We start from the raw sequence: 25,901 nt of genomic DNA, 5'->3' as shown, positions 1-25,901 counted from the left end.
GGCTCCCGAACAGGACCCTTTGTTCCTCAGGAAGGATCCGCCACCGGACTCAGTTATAATAGCTGCCGCCCGAAAGACCCACTCGGTGGCATCTTCATCCACGGTACCCCCGGATAAAGAGAGCAGGCCTCTAGACTCTCTGGGGAGAAAGATATGCGGGACGGCGGCTTCGGCAATGAAAGTCTCCAGTGCGTCTGCGCTCCTGGGCAGGTATGATCGTTCTCTGTGGGACTCTCTCAGTAGATTCACAGAAAAATTGCCCAGAGAGGACAGACAAGATTTCCAGGAGATACTACAAGAAGGATGCCTGGTATCCAACCAGGTTATCAGCGCGGCAGCAGACGGGGCGGATTTGGCTGCTCATGGGTACGCACATGGAATCTGTGCAAGGAGATCTTCCTGGCTGAGGCTCACTGGTTTGAAACAGGAAGCACAACAACGCATCCTGAATCTCCCATTTGCCGGGAACTCTCTATTCGGTGCCCATGCAGACGAAGAGATGGCCCGCATGAAGACCGAGGTGGATACCATGAGGGCGGTGGGCCTGGAAAGAAAGAAAGATTTCAGGCGGAGGTACAGGCGGTATGACAGGCGCCCCTTCCAGCAGAGGGTTCAAACCCCTCATTGGTCGCAAAGGTCACAGCAACGACAGGGACGCCCTCTTTTTCAACGGAGAAACACAAGGGAGCGAGGGTCAAGTAGACCTCAACAGTCCACTCCGAAAGCACCCACCAAGCAATGAAATCTCGCTTCCCTCGGCACTGTACACCACTCCGGTGGGGGGAAGTATTACAGCTTATCTTCACGAGTGGCACTCTATCACAAGAGACAAATGGGTGCTCAATATTGTCGAACATGGCTATTCTCTTCTTTTCAAACAGCCTCCACCACGCTTGCCACCAACCAAAGACAATCCATCTCATCTCAGCTTGCTACGCAAGGAGGCTCTCGCCCTCCTAAAAAAGAATGCCGTCGAAAAGGTTCCACCTGCACACAGAGGACAGGGGGTCTACTCCCGTTACTTTCTGGTGGCGAAGAAGGGTCGAGAGGGCGTTTTCAGGCCAATTCTGGACCTACGGCTGCTGAACAAATACATAAGGAAGCAGAAGTTCAGAATGCTAGCGCTTCACCAGATTTTCCCTCAACTGCATCAGGGAGACTGGATGTGCTCCATCGACCTGCAGGATGCGTACTTTCACATCCCAATAGCTCCCAAACATCGAAAATTCCTGCGCTTCCGAGTAGCGTTACAGCATTACCAGTTCAGAGTTCTACCCTTTGGCCTGAAATCTGCCCCAAGAGTTTTCTCGAAATGTATGGCAGTGGTGGCGGCGCATCTTCGAAGACAAAGGATATACATATATCCATACCTAGACGACTGGCTAATGAAGGCTTCTTCTCCGGAGCAGGCGAGAAGCCATCGGGACATTGTACTAGGAGTTTGCGAAGCTCTAGGTCTTCAGGTCAATTACCAGAAGTCAACCTTGATTCCAACACAGAATCTTCACTACCTAGGAGCTATCATAAACACAGAACTCCAAAAAGTGTATCCTTCGGAGGAACGACTAACCTCAATAGACAGGAAGTGTCAGGACCTGTTGAGAGCCAACGCACCTACGGCACGTCAGGTGACATCGCTGCTGGGCTCCATGGCATCATGCATTTTTATTGTCCCAAATGCCAGACTCCACATGAGACCCCTCCAAGAGGCATTGGAGACCAACTGGAGCCAGAGAACAGGTCGCTGGGAGGACACGGTGCAGCTACCGGCGGTAGCACTTCAGTCATTGAGATGGTGGATGCACAGACCTCACCTGTCAGTGGGTGCTCCGTTTCACCAGGTGCTTCCATCCGACACCCTAGTAACGGATGCGTCTCTTCAGGGATGGGGGGCTCATCTGGGTCCCTTTCAAGCGCAGGGTCTGTGGTCAGACAAGGAAAAGCAGTACCACATCAATCTGCTAGAACTCAGAGCGGTCCATCTGGCTCTCAAGTCTTTCATGCCACTAATTCAGGGGAAAACGCTCTTGATACAGACGGACAATACAACCACGATGTATTATTTGAACAAACAGGGAGGAACGAGGTCCCTACCCCTACCCCTATCGCGAGAGTCCCAAGCGATATGGCATTGGCTCCTGGCCAGAGGAATGTCAATTACAGCGGTTCACCTGCCAGGTCAGCAAAACGTGGAAGCAGATTTTCTGAGCAGACACCTAGAGGACGCTCACGATTGGGTCCTACACGGCGAAGTCGCAGAATACATCTTCGCGCAATGGGGTCGGCCTCAACTGGATCTCTTCGCAGACGAAGTAAACAAGAAATGCCCAGACTTCGCATCCAGGTTCTACCGTCCGGGATCTCGAGGGAATGCCCTGTTGATCGACTGGTCAGGGATATTTCTCTACGCTTTTCCGCTGATTCCCCTCATTCCGGCAGTGATCAGCAAACTTTACAGATCCAGGACCAGAATGATTCTTATAGCACCACAATGGCCCCGACAATTCTGGTACACGGATCTCCTCAACCTGTCGGAAAAACCTCACAGGAGGCTGCCGTGCAGACCGGATCTTCTGAGCAGAATGGAGGGCAGGATTCTACATCCCAACCTACCCTCTCTGAGCTTAACAGCATGGCTCCTGAATTCCTGCAGTATGGGCACCTAGGGCTCTCGCAGGAGTGCATGAACATCTCCAAACGGCCTTCCACGCGGCGTTCTTACGCTTTTAAGTGGAAGAGATTTTTCATATGGTGCTGTCAGCAAGGTCATAATCCCATACGGGCGCAGGAGGATGTCATACTGTCCTATTTGCTTCATCTAGCGAAGTCCGGTCTGCAGGTATCATCTATTAAGGTACATTTGTCTGCTATTACAGCCTATCGCAAGTCGCCTTCTCAGGAATCCTTCTTTACAAAACCTGTAGTCAAGGATTTCTTAGAAGGTTTGAAGAAAGTTTTTCCGCCCATTCGGAGACCTTCTCCTCCATGGGAACTGAACATAGTCTTGGCAAAACTTATGGGCCCTCCTTTTGAGCCTATACATAAGGCCTCTTTACAACACCTTACGTGGAAGACGGCTTTTCTAGTGGCCATTACTTCAGCGAGGAGGGTCAGTGAAATTCAGGCCTTGTCTTCAAAAGAACCGTACACGGTTTTTCATGACAAAAGAGTGGTTCTACGAACTCATCCATCTTTCCTTCCGAAGGTGGTGTCAGAATTCCATATCAATCAGACCATATCTTTACCGACGTTCTTTCCCAATCCGGAGACTCCGGCAGAGAAAGCATTGCACTCATTAGACTTGAAAAGAGTGCTGAAATTTTATCTGGACAAGACTAAATCGATTAGACACTCTAACCGCTTGTTTGTAAACTATGGTCATTTGAGGACAGGAGAGGCAGCATCTAAGCGAACAATATCAAGATGGATAGTTTCTTGTATTGTTAATACTTACCAGCTAGCTAATAAACAATTACTAGTGCGGCCTAGAGCGCATTCCACAAAGGATAAAGCGGCTACTGCTGCCCTCCTTAACAATGTTCCGATATCTGAGATTTGTAAGGCTGCTACATGGAAGTCTGTCCATACGTTTACTAGACATTACTGTTTAGACTCAGATGCAAGAGCGGATGCCCAAGTGGGGCAGGCCTCTCTAAGAAATCTATTTGCGTAAGACATATCTATTCCTGCACTTCTATCGGACAGTCCGCTGGATTTAGAGATGGGCTTGCTAATCTATTCAATGTTTATGACTATTGATGAGGATCCCCTGGAAGAGAAGGATAAGTTACTTACCTGTAAATCCTAGTTCTCTTCCAGGGGTATCCTCATCAAAGTCATAAACAACCCACCCTCCTCCCCGGACGCACGTCTCCTAGAAGTGCAGGACAGACTGTATTTTGAATCAGTTATGCATATTGTCACCGTAAAAAGAACTGACCTAACTGTGAACCAACTGTCACCTTTCCTTCACCCCTGAGGCATGGTGGGATACTGGAGGTGCTCAGGGTCTTAAAGGCACGGTGTCAAAGTTTTTATGGTTCTCCTGTGTTAACCTGCATGCAGCCTATTGGCTAAGAATGCTTCATTGTTTTTCAATGCAGTTTTTTCAATTTTTTCTCTAGAGTTTGCTGCTGCTTACTTCCCTAAGCCTAGTTTTAGGAGCTTGGGTAGATATTTATGCTCTATTGTAGTCTTTATTATATAAAAATAAAAAAAATAAAAAAAAACTTCATAGAAATAAAGCATTTTAGCCTGTTTTTAACATGATAGCCTCCATGACTGTTTGTTACACATGTATTATATGTGTGTATTTTATATATGCTCCGGGGTCCCCGCACGGGGCCGGGAATATTCAATGTTTATGACTTTGATGAGGATACCCCTGGAAGAGAACTAGGATTTACAGGTAAGTAACTTATCCTTACTTACCTGTAACTGTAGTTCTCCAGTATTGGAATCTTTCATAGATTCACATGCGACCCACCGCCTCCCCGGAAAAGCTCACTTCTCGCTCTCTCTCTCCCTCTCTCCCTCTCTCCCTCTCTCCCTCTCTCCCTCTCTCCCTCCCTCTCTCCCTCTCCCCCTCTCTCCCCCCCTCTCTCTCCTTAATGCACTTGTGCCTGGAAAATCTGAGGTGCTGGAGCTTCTCTCAGGAGGATTCTAGAGGGTGGTGTTGTCTGATTGGTGGATGCTCAGGTTTGGTCCTTTTTCTTAAAATGACAGATATTATTAAATTGGAGAGGCCTAGGGCCCTTGTGTTGATATATTTCAACACTACTTGTGTAATTGTACTGGGGCCTTCCACCTCAACGACGGGGAATGATTCAAGCATGTGAATCTATGAAAGATTCCAATACTGGAGAACTACAGTTACAGGTAAGTAACTAATTTTCTTAAAGGCTATTTAGCAGCACTGTCCGTATTTCTTTGCCTTCCGGATCAACCCTCCTTGTTCAAATCACCTATTGTTATTAGGTTCTTAAAGGGGTTAACTAATAAAGTTGTCACTCCTTTCCATATGGGGCAGACCATTACCCTTCCATCTTTCTACCCTCCTCCTCACCCCTCGAAGGAGGAAGAGAGGCTCCATCGTTTGGACCCCTAAAGGGCTCTCAGTTTTTATATTGAGAGGACAAAGGACTTTCGCTTGGAAGACCAGCTATTGTGGGATATGTAGGAAAGAGTAAGGGCAGAGCAGTCCATAAAAGAACTATATCCAGGTGGGTCATTCTTTGCATCAAGGTTTGTTACTCTTTGGCAAAGAAGGTTCCCTCTGAGGGTATTAGAGCCCATTCAACCAGGGCTAAATCTGTCACTTCGGCCCTGGCTAGAGGGGTTCCGGTGGTGGATATTTGCAAGGCAGCAACTTGGGCGTCCTTCCACACCTTCGCAAAGCATTGTTGCTTGGACTCGGAGGTTAGGAGGGACGGCCATATTACACATTCGGTATTGCAGGATTTCTTGGTGTAACCAGTCAGATAACCATCTCCTAGTGCGTGTGTGTGCTGGTGGGGAGAAAATTAGTAAGGCGACCTGGCACTCCACTCAGAGTGCCATGCCAACCTCACACTGCTTGTGTGTAGGAGGCTGGCCTGGCTTATATTGGCTACCTGATGGTACTTACACCTTGTGCCAGGTCCAGTTATTCCTTATTAGTACATTAGTAGTGTTCTAGCAGCTTAGGCTGATAGAGGTAGCTATATCAGAGCAGTGTAGGCTGAACTAGGAGACACGCACAGCTGATCATGAATGGCGTCTCTATCAGGAGTTGGCGCAAGGTCTCTTTCTGCAGTGGGGAGAGCCTTGGTTAGATCTGTTCGCCTCTGCAGAGAATGGGCAATGTCAGCTGTTTTGTGCATTGGAGTTTCCAAGGTGGCAGTCGCTCTGAGATGATTTTTGTCCTGAGTGGAACTCCAGCCTCCTTTACGCCTATACCACTTCTGCTCAGAGTTCTCAAGAAGATCAAGAACGACTGGGCCCAAGTCATCTTTGTGGCTCAGGACTGGGCACAGAGTCTGGTATCCAGAGCTATTCAGCATGTCCATCGGTCCTCCACTCAGACTGCCTCTTTGGGTGGATCTTCTGTTGCAGCAGCAGGGGATGGTCCTTCACCTGAACCTGTCCAACCTCTGCCTTCATGCGTGGAGATTGAACGGCGCCAGTTGACAATTTTTGATCTTCCGCCCGAAGTCTGTGATGTTATCTTGGCAGCCAGGCGTCCCTCCACTAAAACTGTATACGTCTGTTGTTGGAATACGTTTGTGGCATGGTGCACCAACAAATCTGTTGATCCCCTCTGAGGTTCTTCTGTTCATTCTTTCCATGGCCCAGAAGCGCTTTGCTTTTGGCACCCTTAAAGTGTATTTATCTGCCATTTCGACCTCCCTTAGGGTACCTGATCAGCCTTCACTTTTTAAATTCCCTATTGTGAGTACATTCCTAAAAGGCCTCACCTATTTATTTCTTCCCACTCCATTTATCATGCCTCAGTGGAACCTCAATCTTGTCCTTACTTATATTAATGTGTACACACTTTGAGCCGATGCACAATTGTCCCTTGCGGCTCCTCACCTTCAAAACTGTCTTTCTTGTTGCCATCACCTCTGCTTGCAGGGTGAGTGAGCTTCATGCCCTCTCGTCTAAACCTCCATACTTATCTGTGCACCCTGACAAAGTGGTGTTGTGCACTAAGGCTTCTTTCCTTCCAAAGGTGGTTACGCCTTTTCCTGTAGGCCAGTCCATCACCCTGCCTACTTTCTACTCACCCCCACATCCTTCTCATGAGGAGGGGAGACTCCACCGTCGGGACCCAAAAAGAGCATTGGCATTTTATCTTAATCATACTAAAGATTTCCGGTTGGACGATCAACTCTGTGGGGTATGTGGGTGCGAAAAAAAGGGAAGGTGGTTCAAAAGCATACCATCTCTCGATGGGTGCTTCTTTGCATCAAAATGTGCTACGCTTTAGCAAAGAAGCAACCCCCTGAGGGCTTGTGTGCTCATTCCACCAGAGCAACTGTTGCTTCCACTGCGTTAGCACACAGAGTTCCTGTCCTGGATATCTGTCAGGCAGCTACGTGGGCGTCCCTGCACATGTTAGCTAAACACTACTGCCTGAACTTTCAGGTCAGTTGGGACGGCTACTTTGCTCGTTCGGTCCTGTAGGACTTCCTAGTATGATCTTCGTTCGCAGCCCACCTACTAGGATGGCATTGCTTGGGTACCTATTCTGAGGTAAGGAATCTGCAACTAGAAGTCTCTATCAGATGTACAAGTTACTTACCTTCGTAACGAAATATCTGGTAGAGACATATTCTAGTTGCAGATTCCCTACTTGCCCACTCATCCTCCCCACTTTCAAACTAATTTCTAGGGACAGGGATTCCCCCTTTCAGGTCCTTAGCTCTGGCGCACCAATCTCCGTGTTCTTAGCGGCCATGCGATGTGGCGTGGAAAGTCATTAAAATAAACTGACGTCACTGTGCGAAGACGGAGTCGACCAACACCACCTACCGAGGCGAAAGGCTATTGCTAGAAGAAAAATCTCCGGATCCAGTCTGACTCCTGGAGGAAATTCTAAGATAAGGAATCTGCAACTTTAGGAGGCTGGCCTGGCTTATAGTGGGTACCTGATGGTACTTACACCTTGTGCCAGGTCCAGTTATCCCTTATTAGTAGATTAGTAGTGTTCTAGCAGCTAAGGCTGATAGAGGTAGCTATAGCAGAGCAGCTTAGGCTGAACTAGGAGACCTGCAAAGCTCCTACTATACAACTTATATCATATAGCACTAAGAATCACAATACTCAGAGTTATTAAAAATAAAGGTACTTTATTTTAGTGACCATATGCCAAAGTATCTCAGAGGATATACTCCCTTAGGAGGTAAGTAACATACACAAAATATGCAGACAAACCAAAATCAGGTAAGTAAACAGTTAGAAAAGTAGTGCAAACACTGTAGAATACAATAGGATGCAATAGGCGTAGGGGCAACACAAACCATATACTAAGAAAGTGGAATGCGAACCACTTAGGGACCCCAGGCCTAGTGTAGTGCGTAGAGGGTCGCTGGGAGTGTTAGAAAACACTAAGGGTGTCCAAGATACCCCACCCCAAGACCCTGAAAAGTTACCCTACTTCCCCAGAAACACACTGAAGTCATGATAGGAGATTCTGCAAAGACCACAACTGACTGCAAAGCACTGAAGACGGATTCCTGGACCTGAGGACCTGTAAAGGAAGGGGACCAAGTCCAAGAGTCACAAAAGTGTCGGGGGGCAGGAGCCCACTAGACCCCAGATGAAGGTGCAAAATGGCTGCCTCCGGGTGGAAGAAGCTGAAGATTCTACAACAACGGAAGGTGCCAGGAACTTCTCCTTTCCACAGATGATGTCCCACGGCATGCTGGAGGATGCAGAGTTGTTTCCATGCAGAAAGACTGCAAACAAGCCTTGCTAGCTGCAAAGGTTGCGGTTGAAGAAAATGGGTGCTGCCCGGGCCCAGGACGGACCTGAAGGTTGCCACTTGGAGGAGGAGACAGAGGGGGCGCTGAGCAGCACAGAGAGCCCACGAAGAAGCAGGCAGCATGCACAGAAGCACTTGAACAGGGATTCAAGAGAACTGAGAATGGCGGTCGTCTCAACACTACAAGGAGGGTCCCACGAAGCTGGTGGTCAACCCAGCAACTTGAGCAATGCAGGACAGAGTGCTTGGGACCTGGGCTATGCTGCGCACGAAGGATTCCTTGCAAAAGTGCACAGAAGCCCTAGCAGCTGCAGTTCACGCAGTACACAGGATTACTGTCTGGCGTGGGGAGGCAAGGACTTACCTCTACCAAATTTGGACAGATGGACCACTGGACTGTCGGGGTCACTTGGATCCAGCTCCTGTGTTCCAGGGACCAAGATGAGAGGGGACCCAGAGGACCGGTGAAGCAGAAGTTTGCTGCCTGCGTTAGCAGGGGGAAGATTCCGTCGGCGCACAGGAGATTTCTTCTTGGCTTCCAGTGCAGGGTGAAGGCAGACAGCCCTCAGAGCATGCACCACCAGGAACCTGTCGAGAAAGCTGGCAGGATTAGGCGCTACAATGTTGCTGGTAGTCTTCTTGCTACTTTGTTGAGGTTTTTCCAGGCGTCCTGGAGCAGTCAGTGGTCGATCCTTGGCAGAAGTTGAAGAGTGAGAAGTAGAGGAACTCTGGTGAGCTCTTGCATTCGTTATCTGACGGGAAACCCACAGGAGAGGCCCAAAATAGCCCTCCGAGGAGGATTGGCCACCTAGTCAGGTAAGCACCTATCAGGAGGGGTCCCTGACGTCACCTGCTGGCACTGGCCACTCAGAGGCCTCCATTGTGCCCTCACACCTCTGCATTCAAGATGGCAGAGGTCTGGGACACACTGGAGGAGCTCTGGGCACCACCCCTGGGGTGGTGATGGACAGGGGAGTGGTCACTCCCCTTTCCTTTGTCCAGTTTTGCGCCAGAGCAGGGGCAGGGGGATCCCTGAACCGGTGTAGACTGGTTTATGCAAGGAGGGCACCATCTGTGCCCTTTAAAGCATTTCCAGAGGCCACAAGAGGCTACTCCTCTCAGGCCCTTAGCACCTATTTCCAAAGGGAGAGGGTATAACACCCTCTCTCAGAGGAAATCCTTTGTTGTGCCTTCCTGGGACTGGGCTGCCCAAACCGCAGGAGGGCAGAAGCCGGTCTGTGGGTTGGCAGCAGCAGTAGCTGCAGTGAAAATCCCAGAGAGCTAGTTTGGCAGTACCCGGGATCCATGCTGGAGCCCCGTGGATGCATGGGATTGGCACCCCAATACCAGATTTGGCATGGGGGGGGACAATTCCATGATCTTAGACATGTTACATGGCCATATTCGGAGTTACCATTGTGACGCTACATATAGGTATTGACCTATATGTAGTGCACTCGTGTAATGGTGTACCCGCACTCAAAGTCTGGGGAAATAGCCCTGAACTATGTGGAGGTACCTTGGCTAGTGCCAGGGTACCCTCACACTTAGTAACTTTGCATCTAACCTTCACTAAGTGAGGGTTAGACATATAGGCGACTTATAAGTTACTTAAGTGCAGTGTAAAATGGCTGTGAAATAACGTGGACGTTATTTCACTCAGGCTGTACTGGCAGTCCTTTGTATGATTTGTCTGAGGTCTCTATGGATGGCAAAAGAAATGCTGCAGCCCATAGGGATCTCCTGGAACCCCAATACCCTGGGTACCTAGGTACCATATACTAGGTAATTATAAGGATGTTCCATTGTGCCAATCAGAATTGCTAAAAATGGTCACTAGCCTGCAGTGACAATTTTAAAAGCAAAGAGAGCATAAGCACTGAGGTTCTGGTTAGCAGAGCCTCAGTGACCCAGTTAGGCATCACACAGGGAACACATTCAGGCCACAAACTATGAGCACTGGGGTCCTGACTAGCAGGATCCCAGTGAGACAGGCAAAAACAAACTGACACACAAGTAAAAATGCGGGTAACATACCAGGCAAGATGGTACTTTCCTACAGCAACTATAAAATGTCTCTACCAGATATTTTGTTACCAAAGGTAAGTAACTTTTACTTCAGTGCACTATTGAGAGAGCCAGCTTCCTACATTGTTAAATTAGTTAAATTGCATTTTTTGAATTGCCTATATTTCCAAATTCTTAAAAGTACAGTTAGGTCCCTGTAGCTTAACACTCAAAATGTTAAAAACCTACCTCAGAATCACAAAAACCTGCGCTAGGATTTGTTCTCTAGCTCAAAGTTCCCAACTGTAGTAAAATAATGAGTACCTCAGAGAACTGGGTGGTGCAGCTCAACGTCACCTTATACTTTCAGCTTTCCCACAAGCATTTAAGGGCCCTATGTAAAGGGTACAGAATAAAAACATGCTCAGCCCCTATCAGTGCCAATCTCCAGGAGTTACTGGCAGAGTATGAGTTCACTGACCCTGTGAATCAGGGCAGTATAGGTGAGAGGGAGTTGGAACCTCCACTACTTGAAAGAGTAGACTGTGTATTCCAAATGTCTAGGATGCATCCCTGTAGTGAGGAGGACTCTGGTTTCTCTAGGTCCAGAGAGAGAGACTGTGAATAAGAGAGGCTTTTAGGGAGATTAATTAGCAGACTTGCCCTGCAAGACAGATTTCTAGCAATAGAAAAAGGAAGAAGAGAAATGGGTTTAGCACCCATGGATGGTGGCAGCAATTTTATAACTAGGGACAGAGTAGAGCTCTATGACTCTAAAATCCCCAAAGGGACTGTCTCTAAATATGAGGAAAGTGATGATATCACCAAATGGTTCATAGCCTATGAGAGGGCCTGTGTTGTCAGAAAACTTGACAAACGGCACTTGGGATCTCCTCTGTGGGTACTGTTATCCAAAAGGTGCAGTGATAGACTCCTGACACTGAAAGAGGCAGATGCAAGGTCCTGTGACCTCATGACGTATACTCCGATTGAGGGCTTTGGGCTTACTCCTGAGGAGTAAAGAATGAAATTCAGGGAGACTCGAAAAAAACTGTCAGTCCTGGGTTGATTTTGTGGAATTCTTAGTGAAGACACTACGTGTCTGGTTAAAAGGTAACAATGTGCATGAATGAAGAGCTTTACAATTTAGTAATGAAAGAGCATCTGTTGTAATTGTGTGCCCGAAAAGTTGCATCAGTGCCTGGAAGACCTAGGATCGCTTTCTTCTCAAGAATTGGGGAAAAAGCCTGACCAGTGGCTCTAAACCAGGGTGACCAAAACTTTCACAGGTGGAGGAGACCACCAAAAGCCCCCCACCCTTTAAGGGAAAGAGGGTAATCACAATAAGGATAAAACAAGGAGTCTTCTTAAAGGCCCCCAAAAACCTGCACAGGAGAGTGGGCCCCAAGACTTCCCAGCCCAAGGGTGGGTACAAAAGGAGAAATTGGGACCCCAGAAAGGCTTGGTGCCATAACTGCTAAACCAATGGACACCGAACTGGGGATCTTAACTGTCCTAACAAAAGCAATACCTCTAGTGCACCTGCAGCAAATGCAGTGGTAAGTCTCCAAATGGGATTCCAAGTAGGCCTTGACCTTGTCAGTGAGCCTACTGGGGCAACTATAATCTCAGAGGGAGGAGTAGATGAAGCTGTCCTGAAAACATACCCGACTTCCAGTGTGGGCTGACTAGTTTTACCAGCCTGCCACACACCAGACATGTTGCTGGCCACATGGGGAGAGTGCCTTTGTCACTCTGTGGCTAGTAACAAAGCCTGTACTGGGTGGAGCTGCTTCTCAGCTCCCCCTACAGGAACTGTAACACCTGGCGGTGAGCCTCAAAAGCTCACCCCCTTTGTTACAGCGCCCCAGGGCACTCCAGCTAGTGGAGATGCACGCCCCCCCTCCGGCCACAGCCCCACTTTTGGCGGCAAGGCCGGAGGAGATAATGAGAAAAACAAGGAGTCGTCACTGGCCAGTCAGGACCACCCCCAAGGTGTCCTGAGCTGAGGTGACTCTGACTTTTAGAAATCCTCCATCTTGCAGATGGAGGATTCCCCCAATAGGATTAGGGATGTGCCCCCCTCCCCTCAGGGAGGAGGCACAAAGAGGGTGTAGCCATCCTCCGGGCTAGTAGCCATTGGCTACTAACCCCCCCAGACCTAAACACCCCCCTAAATTGAGTTATTAGGGGCTCCCAGAACCTAGCAAGATAGATTCCTGCAACCTAAGACGAAGGACTGCTGACCTGAAGCCCTGCAGAGAAGACGGAGACACCAACTGCTTTGGCCCCAGCCCTCCCGGCCTGTCTCCCCACTTCGAGAAAAACTGCAACAGCGACGTGCTCCCCAGGGTCCAGCGACCTCTAAAGCCTCAGAGGACTACCCTGCATCTAAAAAGGACCAAGAACTCCAGAGGACAGCGGCCCTGTTCCAAAGAAACCAAAACTTGCAACAAAGAAACAACTTTAAAGACAACACGTTTCCCTCCGGAAGCGTGAGACTTTGCACTCTGCATCCGACACTCCCGGCTCGACCTGCGGAGAAACAACACTACAGGGAGGACTCCCTGGCAACTGGGACCCTGTGAGTAGCCAGAGTTGATCCCCCTGAGCCCCCCAGCGACACCTGCAGAGGGAATCCAGACACTCCCCCTGACTGCCTGCTTCTAAGAACCTCATGCCTGGTAAAGACACTGCACCCGCAGCCCCCAGGACCTGAAGGATCCGACCTCCAGTGCAGAAGCGACCCCCAGGTGGCCCTCTCCCTTGCCCAGGTGGTGGCTACCCGGAGGAGCCCCCCCCTTGCCTGCTGCTTCGCTGAGGAGACCCCTGGGTCTCCCATTGAAACCTATTGCAAACCCAACGCCTGTTTGCACTCTGCACCCGGCCGCCCCCGTGCCGCTGAGGGTGTACTTTTTGTGCTGACTTGTGCGCCCCCCCCAGTGCCCTACAAAACCCCCCTGGTCTGCCCTCCGAAGACGCAGGTACCTACCTGCTGGCAGACTGGAACCGGGGCACCCCCTTCTCCATTGAAGCCTATGTGTTTTGGGCACCACTTTGACCTCTGCACCTGACCGGCCCTGAGGTGCTGGTGTGGTAACTTTGGGGTTGCTCTGAACCCCCAACGGTGGGCTACCTTGGACCCAACTTTGAACCCTGTAGGTGGTTTACTTACCTGCAAAACTAACAAATACTTACTTCCCCCAGGAACTGTTGAAATTTGCACTAGTTTTAAAATAGCTTATTGCCATTTTTGTGATAACTGTACATGCTATTTTGCTGATTCAAAGTTCCTAAGTTACCTAAGTGAAATACCTTTCATTTGAAGTATTACTTGTAAATCTTGGACCTGTGGTTCTTAAAATAAACTAAGAAAATATATTTTTCTATACAAAAACCTATTGGCCTGGAATTGTCTTTGAGTGTGTGTTCCTCATTTATTGCCTGTGTGTGTACAACAAATGCTTAACACTACCCTCTGATAAGCCTACTGCTCGACCACACTACCACAAAATAGAGCATTAGAATTATCTCTTTTTGCCACTATCTTACCTCTAAGGGGAACCCTTGGACTCTATGCTATTTCTTACTTTGAAATAGTTCTTACAGAGCATACTTCCTACAGATACTTTGTGTTTTGTCGGGATGTCTGCTTCGAAGAAGTCAGGGTTCAAGCCTTGCAGAGAATGCGGAGGTCGGATGTCAGTCACTGACCCGCATAACGACTGTCTATGGTGTCTGAGCTCAGACCACGACGTCCAGGAGTGTGGTTCATCCCAGAAAATGAACCCCAAAGATCTGAAGGAGCATGAAGCCAAACTATTTTTAGCAAAAGCTAAAAAGAAGAGTAGTCACCATAGGTCTTTGTCGGGGAAGTCGACGAAGAGTCATAAAAAACGGCGCCATCACGATTCCCGGCGATGTTCCAGAGGAAGTCCTTCGAGGTAGAGGTCTCCATCTGCTCGGTGCCATAAGTCCTGGGAGGTCAGCCCAACGGTGACTCCTCATCTTTCGACTCTGCAATCTTCTTCCTCGCCGTCAGTCCTCGCTCATCTCTGGCGCATCTGGATGTACAGGATCCGAGTCCGGCTCCTGCTCCTCAGGAGTATCCTACTTTCCCTGCTCCGGGGACGGATCCAGCGGCATTCCTTAATGCCATATTTGCCATGTTTCAGACCATGGTGCCGGGAGGTGGTGCGCCGGCCGGCCCCACTGGTCCCTTGGCATTTAATTTAGGCGCTCCGGCTCCTTATAGTCAGACGCGGTTCATGCCATTCTGTTTGGCAGGAGACACTAGCCCGATGCCAGTACTGGCGGTGCAGCCGTCGACGTTGGTGGAAAGACCTTTGACGCCAGTGCCTATACAGATGGAGGTGTCCCGAAGTCGGATGGCATCAATGGCTGGAGATCGATTGTCCACGGCACCGATGGATCCATCTCCGGCGTTGGAGGGGTCCGGAGATCGTGTGGTGACGCCGCTCTCCGTCGTCGGCCAACTCTTTGTCGACGCCGGGGCTGGAGGTGAAATTGCGTTCCCGAAGGAAGGCCCTCAGTTGTTGGAGGAGAGAGAATACCAGAGACAGCTCCTTGAGGAAGGGGAGATTGTGGACCCCCTTGGTGACTTTCAGGGGTTGGACACTGACAGTGGGCTGGATACTTCCCCGGAGTGGGATTTGGCCTCGCCAGGGCAATATACTGAGGAGGCAGCCTCGTTTCAGTCTGTCATCAGGAAGGCTGCTGATTTCTTAAAACACCCGCTTCCGATGGCCCAGGTCAAGACGAATATCCTGATGGAGGTGCTACATCCTGGCACTGCTATTGCGGATCCGTTGTTGCCTTTTAATGAAGCTCTTAAGGATCCCATAGTTGAGGTTTGGGAAAAGCCTGTTTCTTTGTTTTCAGTGAACAGGTCGGTGGCCATACGGTATAGGTCAGTGCCTGGGGACCCTGAATTCCTTTGCAAACATCTGTCTCCTGAGAGTCTGGTGGTACAGGCGTCCTGTTCGTCGCGGCCTGCTCCTGGCTCCTTCCCTGGTGTGCCATCCGTCAGGGAGCCCAAACGTATGGAGCAGTCTGCAAAGAAGGTTTTCTCGTCTTGCAGCATGACACTTAAATCGGCAAATGCCACGTGTATCCTGGGTAGATACATTCATGCTATAATGGATGCAGCTAAAGCAGCGTTGCCTGATATGCCCCAAGACTTGCAAGGACTCCTCACGGATGCCCAGGCGGTGGCAACGCAGGTCATACAATCAGGATTGGACACCACGGACTCGGTTTCTAGAGCGATGGGAACCTCCATCGCTACCAGACGTCATGCTTGGTTGCATATGTCTGGGTTTTCGTCGGATGTCCAAGCCACTCTCTTAGACTTGCCCTTTGATGGCGATAAATTATTTGGCACTAAAGCTGACTCTGCGTTGGAGCGCTTTAAAGAGTGTAGGGCAACAGCGAAATCCATGGGCCTGCAAGCTGTTTCGACCCCTTTTAGATCATTTAGACGTCTTAGAGTATTTGGACGAGGGGCGTCCTTTCATGGGAGATCGCAGCAGGCAGGCCAGCAACCCTCAAGTCTCCCTTACAGATCTAGAGGGGCCACCCAACAGCAGCACCCTACCTCTTCCTCAGGGGGGATGCAACAGGGAAAGCAACCCTAGTCCTCTAACCATTGCGTCCAATGTATCTCCGGTAGGGGGAAGGTTGTCTCTTTTTCTTCCCATGTGGGAGTCGATAACATCCGACTCCTGGGTCATCAGTGTGGTAAGGAAAGGCTATGCCCTTCCCTTTTGGGAGATTCCTCCTCCCTTCCCTCCCCGTTCTTCCTTTTGTTCAGAAGATCATCTCCTGTTGTTAGAATAGGAGGTTCTATCCCTATTGTCAAAAGGTGCAGTAGAGTTGGTTCCCGAGCAGGAGAGGGGTCAGGGATGTGATTCAAGGTATTTTCTGAACCCCAAAAAGGATGGTCGTTTGAGGCCTATCCTGGACCTGAGGATTTTGAATTGTTTCCTCAAACAGGAGAAATTCAAAATGTTGACTCTAGCACAGGTACTTATGGCGTTGAACAAGGAGGATTGGATGGTGTCTGTCGACTTGCAGGATGCTTATTTCCATATTCCCATTCTCAAGTCACACAGGAAGTATCTCCGTTTTGTGGTGCGGTCACAACACTACCAGTTTGCGGTCCTTCCTTTTGGTCTCACTTCTGCGCCTCGAGTCTTCACGAAGGTGATGGCGGTGGTTGCAGCGAACCTCAGGAGGAAGGGAATAGTAGTATTCCCTTACCTGGATGATTGGTTGATCAAAGCCAAGTCTCCAGAGCTCGTGCTGCATCACCTGCAGATGACAACCCAGTTGTTGTTCAGTCTGGGCTTTCCGATAAACGTGCCCAAGTCTCACCTGGACCCCTCTCAACGCCTCCTGTTCATAGGGACAGTACTGGACACTACATTGATTCGAGCCTTTCCTCCGCCACAGCGGATTCAGGACATTCAGGCGTTGATTCCAATGTTTCAAGAAGGAGCGGTTGTTCCAGTCCTCAAGGTCCTTCGTCTGCTCGGTCTTTACGCTTCTTGCATTCTGTTAGTCACTCATGCACGCTGGCACATGAGGGCTCTTCAGTGGTGTCTCTGCAGGAAGTGGTTTCAGCACAAGGGGGATCTCGAGGAGTCGATAAGAATCTCCAGGGACACTGCAGTGGATCTTCAATGGTGGGCTGTGGTCGGCAACCTGTCTCAAGGAAAGCCATTCTCGTTGCCACCTCCAGTGGCCACAGTGATAACGGATGCCTCCACTTTGGGGTGGGGAGCTCATCTGGGGGACCTGGAGATCAAAGGTCGTTGGTCTCCAGTGGAGCAGGTGTTTCATATCAACCTGCTGGAATTGCAGGCGATACTTTTGGCTCTCAAGGCCTTCCTCCCTTCCATTCACGGTCAGTCGGTTCAAATCTTGACGGACAACATGACTGCGATGTGGTACATCAACAAGCAGGGAGGAATAGGGTCGTATCTTCTCTGCAGAGAGGCTCTGCGGCTCTGGTCCTGGGCAAGGGACCATCGGATTTGCTTAATAGCAAACCATCTGGCCGTGGTTTAAAACGTGCATGCGGACAGTCTCAGTCGGCTACTCTTGGTCGATCACGAGTGGCGTCTTCATCCAGATCTGGTCCTTTCTATCTTCCGGATGTGGGGGTTTCCCCAGGTAGACCTGTTTGCCACTCGGGAGAACGCGCACTGCCCATTGTTCTGCAGCCTCCAGTATCCGGTGCAGGAAGTGTTGGGGGGGTGTTTCAGATGTCCTGGAACGGCCAGTTGCTTTACGCGTTTCCTCCCATACCCTTGATTCCTCGAGTTCTGAGGAAGATTCGCCAAGACCAGACCCAAGTCATATTAATAGCTCCGGATTGGCCAAGAAGGGTGTGTACACGGACCTTCTCCAACTCTCAATGTGCCCTCCGCTCTGTCCCCCTTTTTGGGCAGACCTCCTCTCGCAGGGGCAGGTTCTACACCCCCACCTCCAGAGCCTGCACCTTCATGCCTGGAGATTGAACAGGGCAATCGGAGTTCTTTTTCTCTCCCACCGGATGTAGTCGACGTTATTTTATCGGCCCGGCGACACTCCACCAAATCTGTCTATGCGAGCAGATGGGCTAAATTTGTTGGTTGGTGTGGAGAGAGACAAATTAATCCCTTAAGTGCCCATTTGTCTGACATATTGATGTTTGTATTGTCCTTGGCACAGCAAGGCTGCGCTGTTGCTACTGTCAAGGGCTATCTTTTGGCCCTCGCAGCTTGCATAAGCCTTCCTGATCAACCCTCTTTGTTCAAATCCCCTTTAGTGTTGAGGTTTTTGAAGGGGCTTACCAATAGGTTTCCTCCCACTCCATTTCTTATGCCCCAGTGGGATTTAAATCTGGTGTTAACTTTTTTGATGGGCTCTCCTTTTGAGCCGTTACATTCTTACCCTTTAAGATGTTTAGTCCTAAAGACTGTGTTTCTTACGGCCATCACGTCTGCAAGGCGGGTAAGTGAGCTTCAAGCTCTTTGTGTTCACCCTCCTTTTACAACCTTTCATAAAGACAAAGTGGTGCTGAGGACCAGGGTGGCTTTCTTCCCCAAGGTAGTGACTCCTTTTCATTTGGGACAGTCTATCACTCTCTCGTCATTCTATCCTCCTCCACATCCATCTAAGGAGGAGGAGAGGCTCCATCGACTGGACCCAAGGATGGTTCTCAGTTTTTACATAGACACGACAAGAGAGTTCTGCTTGGAGACCAACTCTTTGTCGGATACGGGAGGAAGGGGAAGGCCGTCCACAAACGAACGCTATCCAGGTGGGTCGTTCTTTGTTTTAAGATTCATTGGCGAAGAAAGTTCCTCCTGATGGTATAAGAGCCCATTCCACCAGGGCTAAGTCTGCCACATCGTCCCTGACTAGAGGTGTTCCAGTGGCAGACATTTGTAAGGCCGCTACTTGGGCGTCCCCTCCACACCTTCGTAAAGCATAATTGCTTGGACTCGGAGGTGAGAGGGGATGGCCATTTTGTGCGGTCTGCACTGCGGGTTCTTTTGGTATAAGTCAGACTCCCACCTCCGAGGCGGTACTGCTTTGGGACTCTATTCATTAGGTGAGGAATCCACAGGTAGTTGTATCCATCAGAAGAGCAAGTTACTTACCTTCGGTAACGCTTTTTCTGGTGGATACACTAGCTACCTGTGGATTCCTCACGGTCCCACCCGCCTCCCCGTAGTCTGTCTGGTCATACCGAGATTTCCTTGGGTGTGTACATGTATATTTGATTGTTTCTGCATTATGAGAGTATACATTTATATATATATATATATATATATATATATATATATTTGTATATATGTTTATATTTGTATGTATTGGTATACATTCATGGCTATGTACATTTTTTACGAATGTGTTGATACTGTTGCCATTATTAATTATTTACCTTTTCTTGTCACGACTCACGTGCTGCTTACGCCTGGAATCCGCAGATCGAGTGGCATGGGTCTTGAAGGTTCGGCTTTGGCCCAGAAAGGGGCGACTCTTTCTAGTAGCCACGGTGCTGTAGGCAATGGAAACGCCAAGAACAGACCGTGCCCTTTAGAAATAGCGCCAGAGGGAAAAAAAACCTAAAAAGGGGAAAAACCTCCAAACAGTAGATTCCTGAAACAAGAACAAAAACCAGGAATCAAAAAGAAACAAAAATGCAGGTAAACACGAAATTGGACAAGATTCAGAACTGAAGGCAAAGAATCAGGAGCGAAGACACAATCAGAGCAGATAGAGTTGCAGCGCAAGGAAAGGAAGAAAACAGAGCCCTTAAATACCAAGAAACAGGAAATGACCAACAGGAAGTAAAAGGACACTATCTTAGATAGGGAAAAGTGCATAGGACAGAATAGAGTAGGAACCATAGAGAATAGGGAACAAGGAATGCTGGGAAGAAAAAGGTAACATAGGAAGGGGGAAAAGACATAAAGAAAGTACAATAAAATGCCTGAAAGAAGAAAAGAAGAAAAGAAGAGAAAAGAACAGGTAAGGAGGGGTCAGGAGGTACCAGGGACGCAAGAAAAAGCAGAGCGAGGCCCCAAGCAAAATCTGGGGCCTCGCGAGGTGCACAGAAGGGTCGGGGCGCGCCGCGTCCGGAGCGAGCTGAATGCTCTGCTCGCGCCGCGTGGTGCGGCGCGACATTTCTATAAAAGTTTTCTTTAATATGGTCATGATGAGTATGGAATGTCAATATTCACCTATTTGCCTCAAAGGCACGTAAAAAATGGCGTAAACTGACGTCAGCACGCCGGCGAGGGCCTCTTATTGCCACGATGACGTCAGACGGAGCTGCTTGGAGTCAGGCAATTGTGACGTCCTCGCCGACGTGCAGAGCTGGAAATAAATTTCCGTTGAATGCTGCGCAGGGGGAGAATTCATTAGGTGAGGAATCCACAGGTAGCTAGTGTATCCACCAGAAAAAGCGTTACCGACGATAAGTAACTTGCTCGTTTGGTTCTCACTTCCTTGTTCAAACTCACCATATGCCCCTCAGATGGATGATTGTATGGTGCTGGGTTCTGGTGACCGTACCCAACCCCACTTTTTGCCTGCTAACCAGGTCCCCAGAGCCAGTGTTCCTTCCCTAAAACAACACACCTGGTCACTTGATCACCAAGTGTTCAGGCCCTTCCCCCCGCAATAAGCCCCTAATAAATGGCACTTCTTATACCTAGAGGATGGGTACTGAATTGTGCCCCTCAGTGCTGAAGTACAACTTGTGCCACTCCAAAGGACCCAACACCAACCTTATTCAGGTTGCCATTGCAGGCTGCGTGATAAGGTGCTCCCAAAATTGAAAACATGACATGCCACACAACCTGTGTGCCAAGTCCCCCCTCTAGCAGACCTTCCAGCCCTAGAGCAGGGAGCATTAGGTCACATGAGGGCATATCTGCATGAACAAATATGCATTCGCTATGTCTTTCTCAATTCTCAGATGGAGTAAGTTCTCAGGAAAGCCATTTTAAATGCATGTGCTGGACACTGGTTATTACGAGTTCCCCAGCTACATGATGACTTCTTTGAATGCTGGGCTGTTTGGTAACAAACATGTCAGGATAATAAACCATCACTGGCCCCAGTGATAGATTTATTTAAGACATAGAGGGCATCTTAGAGGTGCCCCCTGAAAACCTACCAACTCCCAGTGTATTGACTGACTGTTCCTGACCATTTCAGCCACCACAGACGTGTTTCTGGTCCCCTAAAGTGAGAGCCAGCGCTCTTGAAGGCCTGAGAAAAAAGCCTGCACTGAGCAGAGGTGTCACCTCCTGTCCCAGGCAGACTGGACATTCCAGGTCAGAGAGCTTTAAAGGCTGTACCACCTTGTAATGCGACCCATGTCTCTCGAGATAGTGGAGATGACCAAACCCCCTTGTCCTGACCCCACTTTTGGCGGCAGCACAGCAGCACGTCGGGGGGGGGGATTAGTTAAATTAGGAGGTGTGCCCGCTTCATTCCAGTCCCACCCCTAAGGTGGATGAGCTGAAGTGGACACTACTTCTCAAATTCCTCCATCTTGCTTGGAAGGAATTAGGCCACTGGGGTTAGGTTTATGCCCACTTCCCAGCAACAGTGGTCATAAGAATGGTGTAGTTACCCTAAAGGTGAGTAGCACATGGTCACTTCTTGTAAACCCCTAAATTCAGTATTTAGGTGGCACCCCTGAACCCTAGAACTCAGATTCCTGATGACCTAAGAAGAGCGGGACACTACAGAGTCGCACCAGCAGAGAAGACTACAGACGCCCACTGACTAGGCCCCAGCCCTACCAGCCTGCCTACAGTCCTTGATGATCTTACACCAAATGATGACCTTTCCTGCAGCCCAGTGACCGGGTAAAGCTTTGGGAGGACTGCCTGCATTTGGCAAATATCAAGATCTCCCGAGTACAACAGACCTGTTCAAGAAGAAACCAACTTTAAAGAAAAGAACTGTGCCCTGAGGAACTGTGAAACTTCCTCCCAACCCACCTCTGCATGCAATGCCCAAGGCCCGAGTGAAAGTGGCCCACCGGTCCTGTGAAGGTTCCCCAGTGATTGAGTCCCAATCCACCATGGTTTGATCCCTGCCATACTCTGCCTCAAAGCCTTCACCCTCAAACTGAAGACTCCCCCTACATCCCCTAGCATCAGATGTTAACTGGGCAGCTGTGGATTTTCTTTATTCAATGTCCCTGCTCGAGTCTTCAGCCTTTTTCCAAAACTGATCTCGCCCATTCACTTGCATTGTGTTGGCACTCTGAACCCGACTGCCCATATGCCGCTGAGGGTGTACGTTTGGTGCTGCCTTGTGCACCACAAGTCTCCCTTCCCCGTGCTTATCTCAACCCCAGGAGATCAATCCCTGACACTGCTTTACTCACCTGTGAGCAATGCATCTTTGGTTACCCTCAGTCTCATTGGCTAACATTGGGTGCCTGACAATGTGTTGTACTCTGCACCCGGCAGCCCCTGTGCCACTGAGGGTGTGTTTGGTGCTGCATTTGTCCTCCCTCGTACTTGCCTCAACCCCAGGAAATCGACCGCTGACACTGCTTTACTCACACTTGAGCAGTGTATCTTTGTTCACCCCCATTGGTGATTGGTGTATTGGTTAACATTGGTCACCAGACTCCGATTTGACCTCTGCACCTGTGTGCCCCTGTGCTGCTGTGTGCCCTCTTGGTACTGATTTGAACGTTGCCTGATGTTACCTCAAACCCCAAAGACTGGATTTGTAAGTCGTGTACTGCCTGCAAACCTGCATTCTTGTTTTCCTCCCATAGGTTAACTTTGCTGAACTGAGTGCACTAAGTGTTGATTTGTGAAACTGCAGAGAATTTATGCTTGAAAATTAACTTACCTGAATACGAAGTGTAGGAAGTTGGCTCTGTATGTACTATTTCAAAGTAAGAAATAGCATGTACAGAGTCCAAGGGTTCCCCTTAGAGGTAAGATAGTGGCAAAAAGAGATAATTCTAATGCTCTATTTTGTGGTAGTGTGGTCGAGCAGTAGGCTTATCAGACGGTAGTGTTAAGCATTATTTTCTTAGTTTATTTTAAGAACCACAGGTTCAAGATTTACAATCAATACTTTAAATGAAAGGTATTTCACTCAGGTATCTTAGGAACTTTGAATCAACAATATAACATGTACAGTTTTGGCAAAAATGGCAATCAGATATTTTAAAACTAGACAGTGCAAAATTCAACAGTTCCTGGGGGAGGTAAGTATTTTGTTAGTTTTCAGGTAAGTAAAGCACTTGCAGGGTTCAAGTTTGGGTCCACCAAGGTAGCCCACTGTAGGGGGTTCAGAGCAACCCCAAAGTTACCACACCAGTAGCTCAGGGCCGGTCAGGTGCAGAGTTCAAAGTGGTGCCCAAAACGCATAGGCTTCAATGGAGAAGGGGGTGCCCCGGTTCCAGTCTGCCAGCAGGTAAGTACCCGTGACTTCGGAGGGCAGACCAGGGGGGTTTTGTAGGGCACCGGGGGGGGACACAAGTCAGCACAAAAAGTACACCCTCAGAGGCACAGGGGCAGCCGTGTGCAGAGTGCAAACAAGCGTCGGGTTTGCAATTGGTTTCAATGGGAGACCCAGGGGTCTCTTGAGCGAAGCAGGCAGGCAAGGGGGGGCTCCTTAGGGTAGCCACCACCTGGGCAAGGGAGGGGCCACCTGGGGGTTGCTTCTGTACTTGACGTCGGATCCTTCAGGTCCTGGGGGCTGCGGGTGCAGTGTCTTTACCAGGCGTCGGGTTCTTTGAAGCAGGCAGTCGCGATCAGGGGGAGCCTCTGGATTCCCTCTGCAGGCGTCGCTGGGGGGGCTCAGGGGGGTCAACTCTGGCTACTCACGGGCTCGCAGTCGCCGGGGAGTCCTCCCTGTAGTGTTGTTTCTCCCCAGGTCGAGCCGGGGGCGTCGGGTGCAGAGTGGAAAGTCTCACGCTTCCGGCGGGAAACGTGGAGTCCTTTAAAAGTTGTTTCTTTGTTGCAAGTTTTTGTGGAACAGGACTGCTTTCCTCAGGAGTTCTTAGTCCTTTTAGATGCAGGGTAGTCCTCTGAGGCTTCAGAGGTCGCTGGACTCTGGCGGACTCGTCGCTGTTGCAGTTTTTCTCGAAGTGGGGAGACAGGCCGGTAGGGCTGGGGCCAAAGCAGTTGGTGTCTCTGTCTTCTCTGCAGGGCTTCAGGTAAGCAGTCCTTCTTCGTCTTCAGGTTGCAGGAATCTATCTTCCTCGGTTCTGGGAGCCCCTAAATACTCAATTTAGGGGTGTGTTTAGGTCTGGGAGGGCAGTAGCCAATGGCTACTGTCCTTGAAGGTGGCTACACCCTCTTTGTGCCTCCTCCCTGAGGGGAGGGGGGCACATCCCTATTCCTATTGGGGGAATCCTTCAAAATCAAGATGGAGGATTTCTAAAGGCAGGGGTCACCTCAGCTCAGGACACCTTAGGGGCTGTCCTGACTGGTGGGTGACTCCTCCTTGTTTTTCTAATTATCTCCTCCAGCCTTGCTGCCAAAAGTGGGGACTGTGGCCAGAGGGGAGGGCATCTCCACTAGCTGAGATGCCCTGGGGTGCTGTAACAAAAGGCATGAGCCTTTGAGGCTCACCGCCAGGTGTTAGTTCCTGCAGGGGGAGGTGAGAAGCACCTCCACCCAGTACAGGCTTTGTTCCTGGCCACAGAGTGACAAAGGCACCCTCCCCATGTGGCCAGAAACTTGTCTGGTTGTGGCAGGCTGGCAGAAACTGATCGGCCTAGCACTGGGAGTCAGACTGGTATTCAGGGGGCATCTCTAAGGTGCCCTCTAAGTGCATTTTACAATAAATCTCACACTGGCATCAGTGTGCATTTATTGTCCTGAGAACCTTGATACTAAACTTCCCAGATTTCAGTGTAGCCATTATGGAACTGTGGCGTTCGTGTTTGACAAACTCCCAGACCATATACTCTTTATGGCTACCCTGCACTTACAATGTCTAAGGTTTGGCTTAGACACTGTAGGGGCATAGTGCTCATGCACATATACCCTCACCTGTGGTATAGTGCACCCTGCCTTAGGGCTGTAAGGTCTGCTAGAGGGGTAACTTACCTATGCCACAATCAGTGTGAGGTTGGCATGGCACTCTGAGGAGAGCACCATGTCGACTTAGTCATTTTCTCCCCACCAGCACACTAGCTGTGAGGTAGGGCAGTGTGCATGTGCTGAGTGAGGGGTCCCCATGGTGGTATTAGACATGCTGCATCCCTTAGAGACCTTTTCTGACATCAGGGCCCTTGGTACCAGGGGTACCATTTACAAGTGACTTATCTGAGTGCCAGGGCTGTGCCAATTGTGGGAACAAAGGTACAGTTTAGGGAACGAACACTGGTGCCTGGGCCTGGTTAGCAGGGTCCCAGCACACTTTCAATCATAACTGGCATCAGCAAACGGCAATAAGTCAGAGGGTAACCATGCCAAGGAAGCATTTCCATACATTATATATGTTACAATTGGTAGGCAAGGTGCAGCAACAGCAGTCTGCCAAGGCTTATGGTACAATTGTTTGGTCACAGACAAAAGGATCCAAAGGAGTGTGAGGGCCTGATCAGTGGTTCATGCAGCAATGGACCCCAAGTGGGGGCGATAAATCAAGGTAATAGTCGACAACAAGGGTAAAAACCAGTTGGAACTGTGACTCCACTGCCTGTTTTGACTCTTGTATTCTTGAGGAACCCCAGCATGAACATGTTTTTAAAGGAGTTATGAAGCATATTGAAGTATGACCTTTTTTGCATCTGCCCTAGGTTCAGTAGGCATTGTAAAGGAGGAGTTGGTAATACTTGTTGGCAGGTAGCCAGTCACTTCATCATGTTTCCAATGGGAATGACATCTTATCTTCACCTGCCTCTATGGCG

At 49.5% G+C, this 25,901-nt stretch overlaps 1 protein-coding gene across 1 annotated transcript in view; it reads left to right on the top strand.

Annotated features, from left to right (window-relative positions):
- The window catches only part of BRWD1 (bromodomain and WD repeat domain containing 1), a 1,722,898-nt gene that overhangs the window by 774,902 nt on the left and 922,095 nt on the right, over positions 1–25,901 (top strand). The window lies entirely within an intron of this gene.

Source organism: Pleurodeles waltl, chromosome 8 (genome assembly GCF_031143425.1).
Source record: "Pleurodeles waltl isolate 20211129_DDA chromosome 8, aPleWal1.hap1.20221129, whole genome shotgun sequence".
Taxonomy (NCBI): Eukaryota; Metazoa; Chordata; class Amphibia; order Caudata; family Salamandridae; genus Pleurodeles; species Pleurodeles waltl.
The sequence above is the reverse complement of the archived record's forward strand: the minus strand, read 5'-3'. Positions and strand labels throughout refer to the sequence as shown.